The following is a 23,897-nucleotide window of genomic DNA, read 5'->3' on the forward strand; positions in this document are numbered from 1 at the left end:
AGAGATTTGTATCCATACACGGAAATACCCACACATATGAGACAATGAATTCATTGGGATGCAGCATCGAATAATAGAGAGACTACTAGACTCGGAGCCAGTAAGACCTGGGTTAAAATTTAGCCTCAGATACTAGTTGTGTGGACTTAAGTAGGTTTCTAAAAGTCTTTGGACCTCAGTTCCCTCATCTGTAAAATAAAGGGGTTTACTACAATCTCTTCTGGCTCTAACTCTATGATCCTATGATATTCCCTACTCCCTCATAGCTACTAAAAGGATAAATGGAGATAAAGCATGGTATGGAGGATATGCTGGAATGGATGACCTTTGGGGAATGGTGTAGTTCTTTCAAAGACTAAAAACTTCTCTCTGAAACAAAGGCCCAATTTAAAAAAAAACAACCCAACTGGGGCAGCTAGGTGGCCCACTGGATAGAGCACCAACTCTGAAGTCAGCAGGACCTGAGTTCAAATCTGACCTCAGACACTTAACACTTCCTGGCTCTGTGACCCTGAGGAAGTTACTTAACCCCAATTGCCTCAACAACAACAAAAAACCAAACAAAACAAAAAAACATTCCAAACACCTATCAGTGATACTGTAAAATGGACAATTATTTATTAAGTATCTACTATGTGACAGGAGCTGTGCAGAATACTACAATCTCTGATGAAGTTGGGGATCATCTAAGGGTAATGGAGAAGTACATAGTGGGTACTGTTCAGGAGAGATGGTCATCAGAGGTAGATGGATAACAAAGGTAGAAAAAAGATGGCCCTATTATGTGGCCAGAAAGGGAGTTAGCTTCTATTCACCCAGCCTGCTCTTTTTGTTGTCCTCCCAATGTCATTTGATCTTGGAAGGACCCCAGAATGGTGAGAACCACTCTGGAGGATTTATAGGAAGATCTAGACAAGAGTGATAGAGGATTGGCAGATAAAGATGGATTGTTGAATGTATCACTGGGAGAAACACCCACATTGGTAAGATTTCAGATCCAATGATATATTGAGTCTTCTTCCAGTACCTTATCATGGTTTGGAGGTGATTACTAGCCCTTAAAGACTATGGATTACAAGGTCTGGAATGCCGTATCACACTGGAGAGATTTTGAGTGTCTTTGGTCTGGGCCAAACTATGTGCAGCTGGATGGCACAGTGGATGGAGTGCCATGTCTGGAGTCAAGAAGACCCAGAATAGGGCAGCTAGGTGGTGCAGTGGGTAGAGCACCAGCCATGAAGTCAGAAGGACCTGAGTTCAAATCTGGCCTCAAACACTTAACACTTCCTAACTGTGTGACCCTGAGCAAATCATTTAACCCCAATTGTCTCAGCACAAAACAAACAAAAAAACCAACCCAGAACTCTGGCCTCAGATACTTATAGTTTTGTAGCTCTGGGAAAGTCACTTAACCCTGTTTGCCTCAGTGTCCTCATGTGTCAAAAGATCAGAAAAAAGAAATAGCAAACTACTCTAATATCTCTGCCAAGAAAACCTCAAAAAAGGAGTCAGTAAGATTTGGACATTAAAAAATTACTGAACAACAAACTATGTGCCTGTCATAAGATGAAGAAAGGGTCACTATCCAGATACTGAGCACTTTGTAATTTCTTTTGTTCCCATCCAAATAACTCATAAAGGACAATTTTCTAAGGTGTGGGCAGGATTGCAGTCGTTCTTGGTAGAGAGACCTCCCCACTGTGATGAAATTATAGATCTCTCCCTATAAGTTATTATTATTAATTTTCAATATTATTATTCTCACTCTAAACTAAAATAGTTATTAATTTTCAATATTATTTATCTCACTCTAGACTGAAAATTATTAATTTTCATCATTATTACTTTTCTCACTAGACTGAATTACTGTTATTAATTTCTAATGCTATTATTTTTCTCACTCTAGACTGAAAGTTATTTTTAATATTATTTTCTCACTCTAGATGAAGTTATTGATTTTCATTATTATTTTTTCTCATTCTAGACTGAAATAGTTGTTATTAATTTTCAATATTATTATTTTTCTCTTTAGCCTGGCAAACTCTTGCCTATAGAGGGAGGATCCAACACTTCCATATTTCCCTATTGCAGTCAAGTACGATCATGGAATCATCATTTTAGAAATGGAAGGAACCTCACTTAGTTCAATTTGCTCATTTTACAAATGAGGAAACTGAGGCCCAGAGAGAATAAGCTACTTGCTGAAGATTACATAGGTAGTTAGGGATTTAGAGCCTGGTCCTCTGACTTTATATCCATCTCTCTTAACACTATACTATACTACCTGTCCTGTCCCCAAATATAAGAAATATTTGACTTCATTTGGCTAATTGAAGTCAGAAGCACTTAATCCCACAGTCAGATGTCAGCCATGGAATCTTCATTCATATCCATTTTAGAAACCAATTGGATAATTTTCATGAACTATTACTATTAAAACATTAAAGTTGCCAATATTCTCTATAAATAAAATAAACATTTTGTGTGTGTGTGTGTGTGTGTGTGTAAGGTTTAGTGCTTGCTACATGGCATTTTTGGCTACCTACTAAACAGAGTGTAAATTTCTTATCTTGGTATTCAAAACCCTCTACAATTGGGACACAAAGAATATCTCTTCAGTCTTATCTCTCCCTGTTCTCACACTGGACAATTCGTTAAACCACATTCTTATCCTGGTCTCTCTCCTCTCTGTTTTTGTACTTGCTGAGTTAATGGTGAATGGAATGAAGGCAATGGATTAAAAGACAGAGGATTTGAGTTCAAATCCCACTTGGAATACTTATGTGAAAGCAAATAAGTAATTTTCTCCCCTTTGGGCCTCAGCTGTTTCCCTTTTTAAAATGAAGTGACTTGTGGAAAAATAATAAATTTTATAATTAAATAAATAAAATGAAGTGACTGGACTAAAGCCCCCTGATTACAAACAAGCTTCACCCTTGCAAGCCGAGATCCTGGGATTTCCCATAGAACTTTTATTGGGATCTTTCCTTTCCACTGAGCTCCTTCTCCCTTTATTATGATAATTTATATAAATATCTTTTCCCCTCCTTGAAATAGGAACATTTCAAATAAAAAAGGCTAATGTTATATTCCTCAGTAACTAAACATAAGACTTTGCATAGAGTCAATAATAAGTGTTTGTTGAATAACTAAGACCCGGGTTTACATCTCTCCACCCCTTGCCTGGGCTCTTGTGGCTAGAGGTGACTAAGAGAATCTAGAAATCTTTTAGGAGAAAAACACATCCTTTTATGGAAAGCAGTTACCTGGAAAGAAGTCTTATAAGTTATGTAGAGACATGCTCTGAAATTCCCTTTATTCATCCTACTTCCCCTTAATTCCTCTGTAATCAATCTCTCTCTCTCTCTCTCTCTCTCTCTCTCTCTCTCTCTCTCTCTCTCTCTCCTCTCTCTCTCACTGTTCCTCTCCTTCCCTTTCTTTCTCTCTCTCTCTCCCTTCTTCACCCCCCTCCATCTCTCTATCTCTCCGTCACGTACACACACATTCTGGAACCCGGCAGCTGCTCCAATTCTTCTTCCCGTCTGCATAAGGAAGGCAGATGGAAAAGAGCAGGGCCAATATCCAGCTGTACTGAATATGAATTTCCCAGTTCAAGCACAAGAGGCCTTTAACACATGTGGTTTGGCAAGACTCCCTAGTCCATCTCCAGTTCATACAAGATATAGAGAAACATAGACTCTCAGAGTTCTGTTGCATATGTTTATAACTTTAGAATAGACTTTCCTCATAATGACCCTGTGAGACTGGTAATAAAAACATGTGGTGGCTAAAACTCAGAAAGGTTAAAGTGATTTGCCCACAGTCATAGAGTGAGTGTTGGTGTTAGGTTTTGAACACTAGAAAGCATGGGAGGCACCTCATCGATGATGCAATATAATCAGTGTCTGAAGCATGAGCCAACTCCACTATGTACCTGACAAGCAGTCATCCAGACCCTGCTTGACACTTTCTGGGACAGGGACTCACAATCTCATGATAAACTCATTCCATTGTTGGGCAGCCCTTCACACTATTATTTCTTCCCACAGGTCCTAGTTGTGCCCATTGTGATCAAGCAGAACAAGTTAATTCCCTCTTCTACATGGCAGTCCTTCAAATAATGGAAGATAGCCTTCTTATCCCCTCTAAATCCTTTCTTCTTAATCAACAAGCCTCTATTAAGAGGTTTTCCATATGGCAGAAAGCACTGTGCAAAGGTACTTGCAGATACAAAGACAAAAATGAAAGTCTAGGAATTTATAATCTGTAGAACACATACACAGAAAAGTAATTGATATATATGGATATATGATATACACACATACACAAAAATTACATTAAAAATATTGGTTCTCAGCTACTCCCAGAGAAAGAACTCTGGGAGATGACTAAAAACCATTACATTGAATTCCCAATCCCTATATTTATGCCCACCTGCATTTTTGATTTCCTTCACAAGCTAATTGTACAATATTTCAGAGTCTGATTCTTTTTGTACAGCAAAATAACGGTTTGGTCATGTATACTTATTGTGTATCTAATTCATATTTTAATGTATTTAACATCTACTGGTCATCCTGCCATCTGGAGGAGGGGGTGGGGGGTAAGAGGTGAAAAATTGGAACAAGAGGTTTGGCAATTGTTAATGCTGTAAAGTTACCCATGCATATAACCTGTAAATAAAAGGCTATTAAATAAAAAATATATATATATTGGTTCTGGAGTCAGAGGACCTTGATTCAAATCTTGCTTTTGGTACTCACTATATATGTGAACAAGCCACTTTAAGTTATTGGCCCTCAGTTCCTAAGATGTAAAATAAGGGACAAATGGCCCACTGGAGATCTCAAATCTAACTTCCATAAATATAAAGTTTGTATAAGGTAGTTTCTTTAATGGATCTTCACCTGGCATAATCTTAAGGCTTTTCACCATCTTGGTCATCTTGAAATTTATCAATAGCTTTCCTAAAATGTCATGTACCCAGAATGAAAGATTACTTTTGATGTGTTCTGACCAGGGAAGGACCTATAAACTGCCTAGGAACAATCAACAACATCCCACTTTCTTCTTTGCTCCCCTTTCCTAAGAAGGTCCCTCCTTCCCATCCACCTCAAAGTCCCTTCTCTCATCATATATTAAATTTTTTGCTTTGTTTCCATTATTCTTCCCAACTTTCCTATTACATCCAGTTCTCCAACCCTTAATGCCTCAGGTTATAATTTACCCTTCTGCTACACGACTCTCACCCAGTTCAATCTGTCCTATTACTTTAGCTAATGGGACATAAACACTTAAAATCTTTCTCAGTTTCCATGGGGTCCTAAATTACACTTTTAACCCTTTCCCATTCAGATCCCTTGGAGACAAGCCAGCATGCTAGAAAGAGCACCAAAATCAAAAGACTTGTCTAAATTCCAGCTTTGCCACTTGCTACTTGGGCAAATGATAAAACTTTGTTGAGTCTCAGTTTCCTCCTTTATAAAATAAAGAAATGCTTGGTAAGCTTTATAACTAAATTACATAGTATTTAAGCACCTGAAAATGCTGACTATTATTAATGATCCTAATTCTTTTTTTTTTCCAATCCCAAGAACCTGATCTGATCAAGCAGATATCTTGTCTTCAGATTACCAACTCGTGAATTACTGAGTGTGACCCTCAGGTCAATCCTATCATCATTCTGAATCTCATTTTCTTCATCTGTCAGATTGGGAGTGTTATACTTATACTCCCTAGTTCTCGGGGCCCTAGGGAGAAAAGTGCTTTGTAAACCGTGAAAAGCTATGGAAAGAAAAGCTATTCTTATCGTAGCCCTCTTCTGGCACCTTCCTCTTTTGCTAGGTTGCTCCGCTGCCCAGTTCCTCTCCTATCCCGCCCTGTAGCCTCCAGTTCCATTCTGTCCTCTCCTATCATCCCCCATATCCTCCAATCCAGCCCGGTCGCTCCCTGTATCACCCCCCTCCTAATCGGCCACCTTCCAACCCCCAGGCCAGGTGGCCAGGTGAGAAAGGTGTCCGGAGCTTCCCTCCCAGCAGAGCCCCAGTCCCAGCCCAAGATCCCCCCCGCACCCACCTTCTCCCCCTTGCTCCGAAGACTCCCCTTCCCGGGCGCTGGAGCACAGCAATGGGAAGTGGGAGGGGGAGGAGTGGGGGAGCTGAGCCCAGCTGGGGGCGGGAGGGAGGGGGAAAGGCGGCTCAATATCAGGCGCAGTCCTTCCTGGGATTTGTAGTTTGCGTCCCTTCCTCTGCCGCAGTCCAGCCGCATCTTTAGAACTCCATCTCCCAGGAAGTCCTGCGGCACTCTCTCTCCACCCCAGCGCACTCTAGCCGGCTGCTGTTAAAGGGGACTAAGCCTGGGAAGGGTCTTTGGGCCACGTCGCCCCTTCCCCCTTCCCCCACCCGGTTCGGCAGCAGCTCCTCCCCTCTCCTGCGGCGTCCGCCCTCCCTCCAGCAGCATCTCCTCCTCCTTCCCTTGCTCCCTCCCTCCCTCCGCTCTGCACATCTCCCAGCTCTAGCGGTCAATGCTGCCGGCTGCAGAAGTCCCTAGAACTGTGCGCTGTGCATAAATCCAGCGGCGGCGGCAGCACTGAACGCAGCTGTCTCCCAGCCAGACCGTGCGTATGCACTGCAGTGCCTTCCGAGCATTGCACTCATCGGCCTCTGGCCATCCGCACCCCCTGCATCCTCCTCCAGCCCCCTCCCTGGGCTGCGCACAGGAGAAAAATGCTGCAGACGTCCTTTCCCTCCCCGGGTTTGAAGAGGTAAGTTGCGGAAGGAAAGGAAAAAAGGAAGAATTTGTAGCTGGAAGGGACTGTAGACAGCCTTCTCTTTTGACAGATGAGGAAACTGAGACCCGGAAAGGCGAAGGGATTCGTACCAAATCACACAGGTAGGAGGTAGTGATGCTGGCATTTAAATAAATGTCTGACTCCAAATTTTCTTTGCACCACCTCTAGCAGAGTGAGATGGAGACTTTTGTTTAAGGCTAAGCGTCTGAAAAGGAATGAATCTATGGGGGTTGATGGAAGGATGTGTTGGAGGGATGGGGAGGTTATAGTATTAGCGACGCAACCTCTTCTTTTTTTCTGCGGAGGGAAGAGGGATGCTCTGCAGCACCCTGGATTTAGCAGGTAAAATTGTCAGCCTAGGATTCGGACCCCTGGGAAAAGGATTGGGGAGAAAAAGGAGGGATGCGTATGTTTTTACATGGTGTGTGTGTGTGTGTGTGTGTGTGTGTGTGTGTGACAGTGATATAATTCTGCCAGGTCCAGAGATGTCACATTAGTCAATGAAGAGTTTAGGGCTTGTCAAATGTACTGATGATGCTCTGATGGCCAGGACAGGGGCCCAAGAGCCTGTATTCACAATAAGGGTATCTCTCGTCTGTCTAGTGCTTTCAGGTTTGCCAATCACTTTTTTCAGAGCAAACAATCCTTATTTTACAAATGAGGAATCTAAGGTATTGTGGACATGGATGATTTGTCCAAGGTCATCTAGCTAGTAAGAGTCAGAACAAGATCCACCTCTTCAAGATCAGGATTTATTTTAGGCTAGGCTAACTCCTAGGCTAGATGAACGGGGGGAAAAGGCGGTATGAAAATTGTTCTCGTTTTTAAGCTATATTACAAAACAGAACCACCTTCAAGCCTTAATGCGGAATGATGCAGGGCTGTTTTCCAAAGGCCTGCGTTTGATGCTGTATGCAGGGTAGCCTGCTTCAACCAACCCGGAATCAAGTTTAAAGCGTCATTCCTCCTCCCCCTCCTTCTCCCTCCCCCCACTCCTATTCTTCTTTTTTAATTTTTTTTTTTTTTATTTTTCGCCTTTGGTAAGATTTCCCACAATCCTTACCTGGCTCCTCCTATACACAGGATTTTAGACCTCGAAAATACCTTGGAAATCATAGGCCAACACCTTCATTTTACAGATGAGAAAACTGAGGTCCACAAAGGTTCATTTGCCTAAGCCTTAGGCAAATCGTGCTAGACACTAAGGTGATACACAGGTAATTAGTAGAACAGAATTCCTGACTAAATCTAAACCTCTTTCCTCAGTGCCTGACTTCAGCCCTCTCTCCCCCCAATTCTTTGTTGAAATAGACAATAGCCTTGAACCAGCCACTAGGGAGATGTAAAGTGTTGAACTAGATTATCTCTATGTATCCTTCCAGATATAATATACTAAGGTTCTGACTCTGTGGTACCTAAAATAGGAGATTTAGATATTTAAAGGGATCTCGGAAGTCATCCAGGGCAGCACCTTCATCATACAGGTAAGAAAGCAGATGAAATCACTTGTTCAAGGTCACACAGATATTAAGTAGCTGACTTGGGAAATGGGTACAGTTCTTTTCCAATTCCACATTGTTTCCCCATCTTCTATGCTGTATCTTATTCACATGTATACACATTGTAGCTCTCCTTGGAGCCTCAGTTTCTTCCTCTGATTTTTTTTTTTTTAAAGGAGAGGACTGAACATGATGCTCTTCAAGATATCTTCCCGTTCTGGCATTCTGTGACCCTAGAACACAGGTTCTTACCCTTTGGGTCATGAAGCCTTGGGCAGGCAGGCTGGTGAAACCTAGGGATCCCTTCTTAAAATCTTGTCTTTAAATGTACAAAATAAAATACGGAGGGTTGCCAAGGAAACCAATTATATTGAAATGCAGTTTTCAAAATGAAATTTTCTTGAAGGTTCAATTAAGAGTCCCTGACCTAGTGCAATGTGAAGGCACACTGGCTACAACACTAAGCTTGGGGTCAGGAAGACCTGAGTTCAAACTTAAGTCTCAGATGTTTAGTAGCTATGTGACCCCGAGAAGATCCCTTAGCTTTTGTTTGCCTCAGCGTCCTCCTCTGTAAAATGTGGATAACAATAGCATGTACCTCACAGCACTGTTGTGAGGATGAAATGGAATTGTAAAGGACTTAACACAGTGCCTGGTACCTAGTAAAAGCTTTATAAATGTTAGCTATTATGTAAAGGATAGAATGGTGTAATCCCACCCCCATTCCAAAGTGTGAGGAATAGTACATCATTCTCTTGGATATCATGTAGAACAAGATAGATTTGTTCAATTTGATCCAGGAGCAAGAGCTAGAAGATGCAAAGAAATCAGTTTGATGTCAGGGAAAACATCCTAACAATTAGAGCTATCTAAAGATGGAATGGGTTACTTTGAGAGGCAATAGATTTCCCTGATTTGGACATCTTCAAATAGAGGGATGGATGGCCACTTATAAAGTAAAGGATATTTTTTTGGGGGGAAGGGGGGAATAAGTTAGACCAAATGGCAGATGAGATCTCATCAAATTCTGAGACTCTCCAATTTTGTGATTCTTAGGCACATAAGCACACAAAAATCCTTCTCCTTCTAGCTATTGGGCTTTTTGAAGTATCCATGTTCTAGCAGGGAATCAAAAAGCCCTTCTCAGATAAAGAAGAGTGTCATATTCAGCTTTCTTTGATCTTGAGCAAGGAAGAATTCTCTTTATCCAATACTTCCAGGAGAAGGTGAGCAATTCAATATAGTAAGCACATATTAGGCTCTTGTATGTGCAGTGTACTAGATGCAGCAATTTTCCTGGTCCCTGCAGTGATTCTCAAAGTGCCCTCTCTTGACATTGCTTAGACCGTAACGTCCATGGAGTAAATCTAGGAGCTTTCTTCCTGTAGATGTTTAAAAGTGTCTGACATTGAATATAATTTGAGTTATCTTTATATAGCAGATGCTTAATCAATGCTTTATTGAGTAAATGAGGAATATTAGGGGAAAAAACTCAAACTTTAAGCCTTCCAACAACTCTGTGAGGTAGGTAATACAGGCCTTAACCCCATTTTATGGATGATGAGACTGAGACTCAAAGAAATTGGGTAACTAGTGTTGAGAGTCCATAAGTGTTGGAAGTGGAATTTGAGCTCCATTCTTCCTGATTCCCAAGCCCAGCATTCTATCCACCATGCTATACTGCCTCTCCAAGGGTAAGTACAAATCTCATTTTCTTTCACTTTCTGTTTTCAAAACTCAGTTTGACAAATATTGTGCTGGATGCTGGGGGAGATAGAGTAACGTGGCAAAGAAGTGGGCAAAGAACTCCTGTGTAATGGAAAGAGGATGCCAGGAAACCAATTAGTATTTGAAGTTAGAAGACTCAGGATTTGAACCTCATCTCTATTAAGAGGTGATTTTTTATTAAGAAGTCACTTAATACTTTTCTGAGCCTCGATTTTTTCATCTGTAAAATGATGTAAATTATTTATATCAACTAACATTAAACACCTGCCGAGTGCCGGGTTGTCAGTAAGTGGAGAAAACATTAGGTACTTACTATATGCCTAGTGCTAAGGCATTCTGTTACATTTTTTGATACAAAGACTGCCCTCAGGGAGTTTTCGTTCTACTTGGGAGATACATCATGAACACAGCTGAGCATATAAAGTAGATGGAGGAGGAAAAGAGTACCAACAATTGGGAAAATTAGGAAATGTCTTAAGTGAGAGATGGTACCTGAGCTTGACCTTGAAGAAAGCTAAGGGTTCTGAGAGATGAAGGTGAAGAATGAATGCAGTCCAAAAACTAGGGGAGGAGCCTATTGCAAAGGAGAAAGGAGAGATAGGAGAGATGGAATAGTAATAATAGAGTATATATACATATACACATATAAACACATATACACACATATGATATACGAATTACGTAATATATATTAGATAACACAATATAATATACATTACAGATATAGTATATAATTCACATATAATATATAATTTACATATATAATATATATTATATAATATATAACACACACATGGTATATAATAAGCATATATAACATAGATATATACATATATGTTTATTTGTCAAGTACTTGCCATATATTCTATAATTTGATGTATATGGGAATATAAAGGTACCTGGGAGTCTGTCTGGTCCAAACCCTTTACTTTAAAGATGAGCAAATTGAGGCATTAGAGGGTTAAGTGAATTCCCCAAAGTCATACAAGTATTAAGTGATAGAGCTGGGATTTGAACTAGGCTCCCAATGAAGTTTTTTTCCATTGAAAATAACTAATAGGTCCTGCTGGCTAAAATGTAGAATATATAAAAGGTAATACTAGGAAAAATGTCTAAAAATAAAGATTAGGAGCCAGATTATGGGAAGCTATAAATGCCAGGAGTTTGTATTTTATAGTAGAGATAATAGGTAGCCACAGAAAATTTTGAACAGAGGAATGATATAATTAGATTTGTGTCTTAGAAATATTAATTTGGCAGCCATGTGGAAAGGAAGAGATTGGATGCCAGGAAACCAATTAGTAATATTTTGCCATAGTCCAGGCAAGAAGTAATGAGTCAAGAAGTAATCTTGACTAAAGTGAGGATATTTGAATGGAAAAAGGGGGATAGATGCAAGTCTATATAGATTTGGCAACTGATCAGATATGGGTAGATGAAATAGTCAAGGCTGATTCCAAGGTTACAAACCCGCATGACTGAAAGGAAAGCAATGTTAATCCTCAGCAGAAATCAGCTTGGGGAAAAAAAAGGTTGGTTTTGGGAGTTTTGGGATGTTGAGTCCAGTATGGACATTGTGAATCTGAAATGCTGAGGAAGCAACCACATAGAGATGACCAGCAGGCATTTGGTACTATGGAATTAGAATTCAGGTAAGATATGAAAGGTGTGTGTGTGTGTGTGTGTGTGTGTGTGTATACAAGTGTATATATGTGTATGTATATATACACACACAGAGAGATAGCTATGGGAATCAGATTGCAAAGGATTGAAACAATCATCTAGCATTTATTAAGCACCTGCTTCATGTCAGATAGTATGGTAAGCACTGAGGACACAAAGAAGGCAAAACTAAACAAAATCCAATCCCTGTTTTCAATGAGCTCACAATCTAATGTGTGAGAAAATTAAAACCACTAATACAAATGAGATACACAGGATAAATTGGGGATGGTCTCAGAGAGAAGGCATTAAGATTAAAGAGGCCTGGGAAAGTCTTCTTGCAAAAGCTGAGATTTTAAGCAATGCAGGGAAGCCAGGAGGGAATGATGAAGAGGGAAAGAGTCCCAGATCTAGAGGACTGAGTGAAAACACTTAGATTTAAGACAGTAACTAACTAACTAACCTGGGCTTGTTAGTAAGCAGCAGGCAAAGCACCAGTAGATAGGGAGAGATTGAATCTGAGAAAAATTGAGCAGGATAGAATCAAGGACACAAAGAGAGGGGTTGGCCTTGGCAACCAAAGGAGCCACCTCTTTCCCAGAGACTAGAGGGAAGGAGGAGAGAATAAGGAGTGATTGGAAGGCTTTTGAGCTATGGATTAGAGGAAAAGAGAGAGGTACAAGAAATGGCCTTGATTTTTTCCCCAGTAAAATCAGAAAGGCCTTTTGCTGAGATGGCTAAGGGAGGGGTTATGTAAAGGATTGAGGAGAGTGAAAGCCTTGTGATACCGGCTGTGGGGAGTGTACTAGTAATCAGTTCTGGAAGGGTAGAAAGAGCTGGTATGCGTCAGTGAAGACCCTGTTGAAGATTAGGTAGTGTGTATTTGTAGTGGAAGCGGTTGCCATGGTTGTATGGCATTCTTCAGTGCTGTCCAGCAGCCTGCAAGGAGGAACACAAGGAGGAATACAGCAGGAAGATGGTAAGAGTACCGCAGGGGTGGGGTTGAGCTAGACATGCCCAGAGAACAAGGGGGCAAGAGATTAGGAAAACAGGGAAGGATAGGGGGACTGGAGGTTAGAGTGAGGATAAATTTAGGAGGAACAAGCCAGAGGGAAAGATAGGAAGTTATAATAAGAAAGAAGTATTTCAGAATGCTAGATGTAGGTCTTAGATGATCTCTAAGAATCCTTTTAGTTTTGAATCCTAAACTGTTGTCTTGACCTTCTTGGGGAAAGGGATGCAGATTGTTATCTAAAAAGCACTGGAATAGTTTGAATATAGTCTATAATCCTTAAATGAAATCTTTTTTAAAGGAAAAAAAAGGTCAACAGCAGAAATTTTCCTTGATTACAGGGCTCACTTAAATTTGATACAAACCAGATTTTTTTTTTGTTTTTTTTTTGTTTTTTTGTGAATGCAGAATGAAATGGGGTGAGGAGAGTCCTGTAGCCTGTATTGAAAACAACATGGTGGAAATATAATACAGAGCTGAATATGTGTCTAAAATGTCTGAGTCATGGTGCTGCAGAGCTGAAGGGGCCGTAGAGGCCATCTAGTGTAGCTCATACCTCTGCAGAAATTCCTCTTACGGCATCTCTGACAAATAACCATTCAATCTATGCTTGAAAACCTCCAGTGGTTATAGATTCAGAACTGAAGGGATCTCACAGCTCATCTGGACTGACTCTCTCTTTTTACAGATGAAGAAATCCACAGGAGTTTAAATTCCTTGCTCAAGGTCATTCAAACTTACTTCCCCTCACTCCAAATTTTCTACTTGATTATGCTGATTTACTCTAGAAAGCAGAACTGAGGTCAGATCTAGCCTCAAATACTTATCAGTTGCGTGACTTTGGGCAAACCACTTAACCTCTGTTTGCCTCAATTTTCTCATCAGTAAAATGGAGATAACAATAACATTTCAGGATTGCTATAAGAATCAAATGAGATAAATAATTGTAAAGTGTTTTACCAATTTTAAAGTGGTATGTAAATGTTAGTTATTATTATATTATTATATGCTATATATACTTATTATATATTATTATATAAATCCTAATTTTATCCCTTTGGACCTTCCATCCCTTGTTCTTTGTTCAATCCTCCCAGAGCCAAATACCAAAAGTTTAATCCCTCCTTCAGAGAACAGTCCTTCAAATTTGAAAAAAAAAATTCATGAGCCTTCTTAGGTCTTCTTCAGACTAAATATTTTCAGTTCCTTCAACCATTCTTTCATATGATATAAAATGGAAGCCTTTCACCATATTAATTGTCCTTCTCTCCAGCTTATCAATGTTTTTCCTAAATGTGGTACCCAGAACTAAACATCCTATTCAGTACCATGAATGTCTTGTAACAAAGACAGGCCATTATTTAGATATTATGCTTTTTTAAATGGAATCTAAGACTGAATTAGCTTTCTTGTCCACTCTGTCATATTGCTGACTTGGTCATTAGAGATCAGTAAATCTCAACTCTGCCTAACAGCCTTTTAAATGCTTAAAGAGAGGTACGTTTGAATTTTCTCTTTCCTTTCTCCATCAGTCCATTGGCTAGCATTAAGTGGTTCTTTAATGACTAATGGTTTTTTGGGTCTAAGGGTCCTAATTCTGGACACTAGTGCTGGAGATACCTTAGAAATCATTTGCCCAGATCTCTCATATTACAGATGAGAAGGTCAAGGCTCAGAGTGATTTTCCCAAGATTCTAGAGACAAGAATCCTCTGAGTTTTAATCCAGTGATTTTCCTTCCCTTGCCAAGGTGGATTTTAGATTCTTAGGATGGAAGGTGCTTTTGGATTCTAAATCTCTGATGACAGTTTGTTTGATTGAGATCACTTCAGGCTTATGAGGAAGATGTGCTCTTATGGATCTTTACAAAAAGACAGAAAGGCCTGAAATTTAATTTTTCTACCCCAAGGGATCTTAGAGACCATCTAGTCCAATTCCCCTCCCCTCATTTTACAGATGGGGAAAGGTAAGGGGACTTGATTGAAGTCTCACAGGGAAGGCGAATTTGTCACTCTTCCTACCATATCAAGCTGCTTCCTTTGTTTCCTCCTTCTTAGTCCTCTAGTATTTCCCAGTCCCCAATGAACTAATGTTCTTTTGCCCCCTCAAAACTTTTTCTCTAGAGAAAAAAAAAACCTCTCTACAAAAAAAGGTTTAAATGATAGATATCAGCCTCCCCAAATTTTATCCCACTTACCCTGTCTATAGTTAAATTTTAACTAGGTTCTAAGCTTGAAGCCAGATAAAATCAATTTTATTAAGAGACATTTATTGAAGGCTTACTGTAGGCTGGCTGGGAGGAGACAAAAAGATTAGATATGACTCAGTTTCTGCCTGCCTGGAACTCATAGTCTCGTTATGAATTCAAATGTCATATCCAAATAATAATGCAAAGTCACAAAACAAAATACCCTGTGAGTTGTGCCTGTGAGGGACATGGTGGGGTGCTGGCTTTGGAGTCAGAGATCTTGGGTTCAAATTCTGCCTTCCCATTTCTGACTATCCCCCCTTTGTGGGACTCTTTCTTTTTCTGGAAAAGGAAGGATTTGGACTAAGATGATCTCTAAAATTCTTTTTAGTTCCAAATCTAGAATTTTTCTGATATGGGGAGGGAAAGTTGTAATGAACTTTAGGGCATCAGGGAAGAGCCTTTGAGCTAATGGATGAAATTTGGGCATCAGCTGCCAAGGAGACTGTGGGGGTGGGATGGGGATGTAGAAGGAAGAATGGAAGGGGAGGCTTCCTGGTTCCTCCTCCCAAATTATAATTGTAGCAACAAACAATTTGTTGTTATAAAAAATGCAAGGGCCTAGACGTCAAGATGAGTCAGCAGAGCTTCAGGGAGGCCCCAGATGCTCACGCAATCTTGTGCTGCAGAAAATAAAGCAGATTAGATGGAGTGAGGGAGTGGATGGCCTTCCTTCCCTTGCATCTAGGTCTGCAGAATGGTGCTACTTCTGCACATTTTTTTTTAGGGAGGATTTTGATGATCCTGAGCCCACCTTGAGGGAGGTACCTAGGATATTGAGAGCTAGGCCAATTTAACCTGGAGGAGAGGAGGTTTGGGCTGAAGGACTGCATTTGACATTTTTGGCTAGAAAGGACAGAACTGGGAGAGGGTGTGTGTGTGTGTGTGTGTGTGTGTGTGTGTGTGTGCGTGTGTGTTTGCATGGAGACATGTATGTATGTTGGGGGAGAAAGTTAGAGTCAGATTTCTGTATAAGAAAAGGAAAAACTGCTCCCCTAGGTTAGACTACCTTGTAAGGTCTGTTGACAGTGGCAGAATGGTAGAATATCTGTCAAGAGGAAATTTCTCTGTTGGATGGAGGGTTAGATTAAATGACCTTTAATGTTCCTTCCAATTCTGAGAGTCCTAAAGCTTCCTGGTGGATATGAGCCTTGGAAGAAGGGTTGGACATAAGTAAAGTGAGGGGGAGAAGGGATTTGGTTGCTGAATAGTTAGTGAAAAGAATAATGGCATGCCCTTTGATTCAGCAATGTTTCTACTGGGCTTATTTCATGATATCATGTTTTTTTTCTATTTTTCCTAGGACAGGAAAAAAAGCACTGACCCAGGAAGCAGAGAGTGCATGCTTCTTGTATGAAATTGACTCCTTTCTAGTCCTCAGTTTTTCCCTCTGTCAAATAAATGGTGATGGCTATTGGGGTGGAGATGGAGTGTTATTCTACAGGGTTCCTGACTTATTCTACAGGGTTCCTGACTTCCCTTCTAGCTCTATGGTCCTATGGCCTTTCCAAGGTCTTGGGCACTTAATGCCATTCTTCCTTCCCCAAAATACTGTATGCCCAGGGTCCAATAGTGTCTCACTGGGTACTCTAACCATTATTCCTAACCAGCATGGTGGTATTTACGTGCCCAATTTTTCTCATCCTGTCCTTCTGCTGTGTGACTGGTTTTGTTCATCTGAGATAAGCTGTTGGCAGTGGAGTACAGGGGGAGGCTGAGCTCTGGAGCAAAACCTTGGCTCTACTACCTAATGAACTTTGTGACCTTGTGAAGCCATTTGAGTTCTAAGTCTCAGTTTCTTCCTCTGTAAAGTAAGGAGATCAGACTGGATTTACTCTAAGATCTAGATCTAAATCCTAAAAGCTTAATGTGGGATAATGTGGGAGAAGGGGAGAGAACTGTCCTTTACCTCTCCATTATGACTAGCAAAAAAGGAGACACTTAAAATTTAAAAGTAGGCCTAAAGGTGACATTTTTCCTTTTTAAGAAGAAAAAGACTAACATCATTGCTATATGAATATTCATAAATATGTTTACATATTTGTACATGTGTAAACATATGTATGTATATAAACATGTGCTAAGTACAGATTGTAGGATATATAAATATATTTGTGTTTGTGTGTATGCACATATGCATGTATGTATATATTTAGGTGTATAGCTGTGTATATGCATCAAATAGATGCACAGGTATATATTATGTAGATTATATATGTGTATATGCATGTATATGTGTGCACAATTATATATGTGTATATACGTTCTGATTACCAACCATGGCTTATAGGATATACATATATATGCACATTAATGATTTGTGCATATATGTACACAAGTTATATATACATTTGTTTGTCTGTATGTGCAAGTATTTGCATTTCTATAGATGTATAGACATGCATATGCATGTATATATGTATGTGCACATGTGTATGTAGATATAAACAAGTATATACAGATATACTTGCATGTGTATATGCAGATGTTTGTATATATCATACATATATAGATGCTGATTATAGATCATAGGCTCATGGATTTAAGAGCTAGGTGGAGCTTAAGAGATTACCTTCATATTATAGAGAAAGAAACCAAGGACAATTTTATTCATTTACAGCAACTGCCAACTATCATTGAATGTATACACATCTATATGCATAGCATATAAATTAAAATATAAATTTTTTTAAAATATTCATATAACAATGATGTTAGTCTTTCTTAAAAAGAAAAAATATTACCTCTAGGTCCAGGCATTATTTGCTAATATTATTTGATAATTTAGATTTTTTTCAGTTATTCAGAAATATTTCATATTTGATTTGCCCTTCCTTAGAGGATTGGAACTCAAGAGACAAGAATTCAGAATCTAGTTTTGGGAGTGTGGCTTGGGAATTCTGTCCCAGAATTTCAGTTTCCTCACTTGTAAAAGTGTCATTCGGAGAGTCATTAAGGTGTGGTAGAAAGAGCACAAAAAACAGAAAAGCTCCTGATACTATTCACCACTGCTTAACTTTAGACAACGTAGTTGGTTTTTTTTTTTTTAGCCTCATTTTCCATACTTCTTCAGGTCCAAGTTCCCACAAACAATTAGTAGGAAGAGTCAAGATAAAGATAGGATCATTAGTTTTGATCTGTAAAGGAACCTGAGAGATCTCTAGCTAAATCCTTTTATTTTACAGATGAAGTAATTAAGGCCTAGAACAGTTATAGATGGTGTGCCCAAGGACTCTATGACAAAGTCAAGATTTAAAACCATATCCTCTGACCCCAGATCTATACATCTTGACTCTGTGTTTCTCTAAGTTCAAATACAGAGTATTTCCTACCATAAAACCAAATTGTTAATGAGAGAAGTCCTTTGGAAACTGCCTCGCTTCACAGAAATGTCATCTATTATCTACATTATAATTTATTATTTATAATGATGAATAATAATTATTATTCATAATAATAATTGGACTCAAAGGTCTTTAAGGCCCCTTTTACTTCTGACATCCTGTGATTCTGTGACTTAGTTGAATTAAGTTTTGTCTTTTGGGAAGGACTACATGATCTCAGGTAAGGCATTTAATTTCTCTGGGCCTCAGTTGCCCTTTTGGCCAAATAAGGGAATTGACTTGATGGTCTGTAAAGCCTTTTCCAGATATAATATTTTACAAAGCCCCACAGGGGAAGATTATATCGACCATTTCTTGGATGAAGTAAAACCTTAGGGTAATCAGGTCCTTTCTTAAGCATCCTGCAGAGACTGGAGAGAAAACCAAAGAAAGAGACTTGGTGGTCATGTAGTTCAACCCCTACCTGAAGTAAAAAGGTTTTTTCAGGCAGGAACTGCTGAGAAAAAGCGAGGAAAACATGTGATCCCAGAGATGATGGCAAATCAATTCTCAGCAGCCGGAACTGCTTATTGATCTCCATCTCCTTCCCCAGCCCACATCCACCAAAGTTATTCTGGATACTGGCCCAGAAAATACTTTATGTATTATACATAATTGGTACAGAAGAGCAGTTAGTTCTCACTGTGGTCAGCTAGGGAGATTTGCTATGAAAATCAAAGAACTGGATAGCACAGGGGAATAGAAAGAACCCAAAGCCATCTTGTCCATTCTTTATTATATTGGGGCAAATTGAGTCTCAGAGAGGGCAAGAAGAGGGTATCAGGTAAGAGAACACAAAAGAGTCAAGGTTAATACTCAGGTCTCCTCACTCTTAGTCTGCTGTTTTATTTTGGATTCCCCTCCCCTCCTTTCCATAAATGGGAATAATAATAAGAGAAAGGGGTCTCAAGAATTTAGAATCACAGGGAGTTAAAAGGGATGTCAGAGACATTCAAGTCCAACTCAGACCTGCACAAAATCTCCCCCAGAGCCAGGTATGTGTTAGAGCCAGCTAGCCTTTTGTTAAATATTTAGTGTGAACATTTGCACACTCAGAAATTAGCAAGTACTACTAATCAGGATTTGATTTATTGTTTTGTTTTGTTGACTATCTGGACTTAAGAAGTTGATGGAGAAAATGCTAGGAACACAAATTAAATTTAAAAGAATGCCATGCTTTTTATTTTTTAAAGAGTCAATTTAAAATTTTTACTAGCCCATCCTTTCTTATAGCATACACTGACAAAAAGTCATTCGAACTTTTTTTTTGAAGGTCTCCAATGGGTCATTTAAGTGTATAATTGATGGAATGTCTAGCCTGAAGCCAAGAAGAGCTGAATTCAAATTCAGCCTCATCTACTTACTAATTGGGTAACCCTGGGCAAATCACTTAACTCTGTTTGCCTTAGTTTCTTCATCCATAAAATGAGTTGCACAACAAGATTATGTGATGATCAATTATGATGTACTTGGCTCGTTTCAAAAATGAGATGATTCAGGCCAATCCCAATAGACTTGTGATGGAGAGAGTCATCTGCATCCAGAGAGAGTACTATGGGGACTGAATGTAGATCACAATATTATTTTCATCATTTCTGTTGTTATTGTTCTTTACTTGTTTGTTTGTTTTTGTCTTTCTCATTTTTGATCTTTTTGATCTTTTTTGATCTGATTTTTCTTGTGCAGCTTGATAAATGTGGAAATATGTTTAGAAGAATTGCACAGATTTAGCCAATATTGGATTACCTGCTGTCTAGGGGAGGGAGGAAAGGGGAAGGAAGGAAAATAATTTGGAACACAAGATTTTGCAGGGGTGAATGTGGAAAACTATCTTTGCATGTATTTTGAAAAATAAATTCTATTATTAAAAATGAGTTGCAGAAAGAAATAGCAAACTGCTCCAGTATCTTGCCCAAACCCCACCCCCAAAGACCACAAAGAGTCAGATTATAATTGAATAACAGTGATAGAAGATAAAATCCCAACACAGAAACTATATTTTATTATCTAAAGTATTAATAGTAAGTGCATTAGAAATGTGCAAAATGTTTGTGAATTCTGAGGGGGAAGATCATTAACAATAAGAGATTCAGGAAATAGTAGAAAAGGTGGTAGCATCTGAATTGGGATAGGTAGGAATTCAACAAAAAAAGAAAACACCATGTTAGGCTTGGAGAATGGCCTGTATAAAGATATAGAAGTGGAAAGGGGTGTGTGTGTGTGTGTGTGTGTGTGTGTGTGTGTGTGTGTGTAAGTAGGTAGGGAACAGAGAGCTGTAGACTTTAGTGGAAGAGAATAATATGAAGCTGTAAGACTGGCTAGGTGAGTTTATGCCAGGTGTAATGGAAGGTTTTAGATGCCAGGTGACAAGGTTAGAATTTTAGTCCCTTGGTTTTTATGCTCAGTTTTGAGGTGATTTTTGCTGGAGGTATATGGAAATACTATCTTAAAATATGATTATTGTGAAAATTTTTACATCTTTTTCTACTTTAAGAAAAATGTTTTCATTACAAAACAAAAACAAACAAAAAAATCTCATTGTTGCTTTCTTCAAAATTTTCATGATCATTCTCTTACTATGAACCACATACAGATTTAGCACTAGCCAGACTCAGGGGAAAAAAAGTAGGACCTGTGCTTGCAACAATATGGTAGTCTTTGCTTTGAGAGACAGGTGGTACAACATATTTACTGAACTGCTTAATAAGTGCTCACTAAGTGCTTACTAAATTCTCACTATAAGATATGATATATTCAGACCCTAATATTAGTGTGGATGAGTCTATGAGATCATAGATCTAGAACTGAAGGGACCTTTTAAGCTAACTAGTCTATCTTTTTTATTTTACAGAAGAGGAAACCAAGGTCTACAGGGCTTAAGGGACTTACTCAAAGTTAAACTTATCAGTCAGCAAACATTTATTAGTTGCTGTGTGCCAGGCAAAGTACTTAGTGCTAGAGACAGAAAAAAAACCAACAACAAAAAATAGTCCCTGCTTTCAAGGAATATGCATTCTATTGGGGTGGAAGACATGGGCAGAGACAGCATGGAAATAATTAGATCCATACAATACAAATACATAGAAAGCAATCTCAGAGAGACTATTAGCTACTGGGGAAAATGGGAAAGGCCTCCTGCAGAAAGTAAGATTTGAGCTGAATTTTGAAGGAAGTCAAGGAAACTACAAGGCAGAAGTGAGTGGACACAGCATTTCAGGGGAGTACAACCACTCAAAAGCACTGAGGTAGAAGATTGTCATGTTTTAGTGATTGCCACTAGACTAGCATAGTTGGATTATGTAGGATGTGGAGAGGCCAGATTATGAAGAACTTTCTTTTTTCTTTTTATTTCCTTCTTCAGCAATCAGTTAGTAAGTGTTAAGTGTCTGAGGCCTATTTGAACTCAGATCCTCTTGACTCCAGTTCCAGTTCTCTATCCACTTATCGAATTGCCCCTATTGAAGAATTTTCTTTACCAAGCTGAGGGCTTCATGTTTGATCCTGGAGGTAAAGGGGAGCCATTGGAGTTCATTAAATAGGAATGGTGGTGGAGGTGATAAAGTCACTGTTCTAAAGTAAAGGAGGATTTAATCCCTTATATACATTGTTTATAAAAGTCACATTGGCAGCTGTTAGAGAGTGGATTAAAGTAAGGAAAGTCTTGAGTCAGGAAGCCCATGTAGATGTCAGTAATCTACAGTAGGACTTCTCAAACTAGTGAACCCTTTTCTCCTGAGAAATTTTTAGGTCATCCCAGCTATATAAAACAGGTATACAAATCAGACATCTATTGATAATAAATCATAATTTCATGACTCTCACATTAGTTATGTGACCTCATATGCAGTTATGAGCCACAGTTTAAGAAGCTGGGGTCTAAAGAAGGTAGAGAGATGGATGAGGGCCAGAACTAAGGTTTAGGTGTATGAGCAGAGAAAAAGCAATGAATAGGAAGTGAAGATGGAAATAATAAAATTTGACAATAGATTGGACAAGATGAGTGAGAGTGAGGAGTTGAGGATGATACCACAATTAATTAAGGGCTTGGATAATTAGGAGAAAGAGCAGCCAGGTGGCACAGTGGCTAGAGCCCTGAGTTTGGAGTCAGGAACACTCACCTCCCTGAGTTCAAATCCACCCTGAGATACTAGCTAGCTGTTATTCCCATTTGCCTCAGTTTCTTCATTTGTCAAATGAGCTAAAGGAGGAAATGGCAAACCACTCCTGTATCTTTGCCAAGAAAACTCCAAATGGAGTCACAAAGAGTCAGACACGATTGAATAACAACTGACTGAGAGGATGGTAGGGTTCTTGACAGTAATAGAAAAGGAGAGAGGTTTGGGGAGGGAAGAAGAGATAATGAGCTCTATTTGGTTATGCTGAGTGGCAGTGGTAGAGCCAAGATTTGAACACATAACTTCTAAGACCTACTGCATCACTTTTCCCATTGCACCCCACCTATGTCTCTGATGCCAATGATTAGATTCCATTATTAGTTATAATACCCCCTATAATTTCTAAAAAGGCTCATAGGATCCTTGATTGGAAAATTGAAACCAAATTCTTCATTTTAGAGATGAAGAAATATTATTAGGCAACTAGCCTCAAGTTAGACTAGTAGTAAGCAAACAAGCATGAAAGATTACTGGCTTTGGAATGAGAGAACTTGGGTTCACATTCTGCCTCTGTTATGGGTCTGGGTTACCTGTGTAAACTAAGGACAAATCATTTATTCTCCCTGTGCCCTAGTTCATTTATCTGCCAAATAAGAGGGACGGATTTGTTATTATTTACAGTTTCTCAGTTTGTCCCACTCTTTGTGACCCCATATAGTTTTCTTGGCAAAGATACTTCAGTGGTTTTCCTATATCCTTTTCCAGCTTATTTGACAGAATCTGAGGCAAACAGGGGGAAGTGACTTACCCAGAGTCACACAGCTAGTATGTATCTGAGGCTGTATTTGAACTCAGAATGATGAATCTTCCTGATTCCAAGCCCAGTGCTCTGCACATTGCACCACCTAGCTGCTCTAGAGGAGTAGATTAATGGGCTTTAAGATCCTCCTAACTCTTGATCCTGGAATCCTAGTTGATTTCAGCATGAGATTATTAAAATGGATATATTAGATTTGCCTTCTAATGTCTTATTTAATACCTACCTCTTAGCCCTTTGTTATTACCATAACTACCAAGAATCTTCTCCTCATGAAGATATTTTGCTTTCACCTCCACAGCTGATATTTTTACTTCTGTTTATACTTGTCTTTGGTTTATGTTTTAGCTCCCTTCAGGAATGATCTCCCCCCTCCTTCTTTTACTTCTCACTTTAACAAAAATCTGATTTTTCAACTCAATCTGATCTTAACTCTAGTAAAATCAATGTCAGTATTTTTTTAAGTACCTATTGTGTGACAGACATTGTGCTAATCCCTGAGGATACAAAGAATGGCAAAAACAAATAGTCCCTTATCTCCTTCTGTTTAGTATTATGAGAGCTCCTCATATTGCTACTAGCATTACGCGAACCAGCAGGGGCTGGATTTTTGCTTATTTTTATTTCTTCTCAACAGCTGCATA

General features: G+C 39.2%; 2 protein-coding genes across 2 annotated transcripts in view; one reads left to right on the forward strand and one right to left on the reverse strand.

The window, feature by feature from the left end:
• Positions 1–6,134, reverse strand: part of KCTD21 (potassium channel tetramerization domain containing 21) — a 34,877-nt gene extending 28,743 nt beyond the window's left edge. The window contains exon 1 of the mRNA XM_003764617.4: positions 6,076–6,134. The gene's annotated coding sequence lies outside the window, so the exon portion shown is untranslated. The remainder of the gene's footprint in view (positions 1–6,075) is intronic.
• A 211-nt stretch (positions 6,135–6,345) lies between these two features.
• The window catches only part of USP35 (ubiquitin specific peptidase 35), a 79,485-nt gene continuing 61,933 nt past the window's right edge, over positions 6,346–23,897 (forward strand). The window contains exon 1 of the mRNA XM_003764615.3: positions 6,346–6,763. The gene's annotated coding sequence lies outside the window, so the exon portion shown is untranslated. The remainder of the gene's footprint in view (positions 6,764–23,897) is intronic.

This window comes from Sarcophilus harrisii, chromosome 3 (assembly GCF_902635505.1).
Source record: "Sarcophilus harrisii chromosome 3, mSarHar1.11, whole genome shotgun sequence".
In the NCBI taxonomy this organism is placed as follows: Eukaryota; Metazoa; Chordata; class Mammalia; order Dasyuromorphia; family Dasyuridae; genus Sarcophilus; species Sarcophilus harrisii.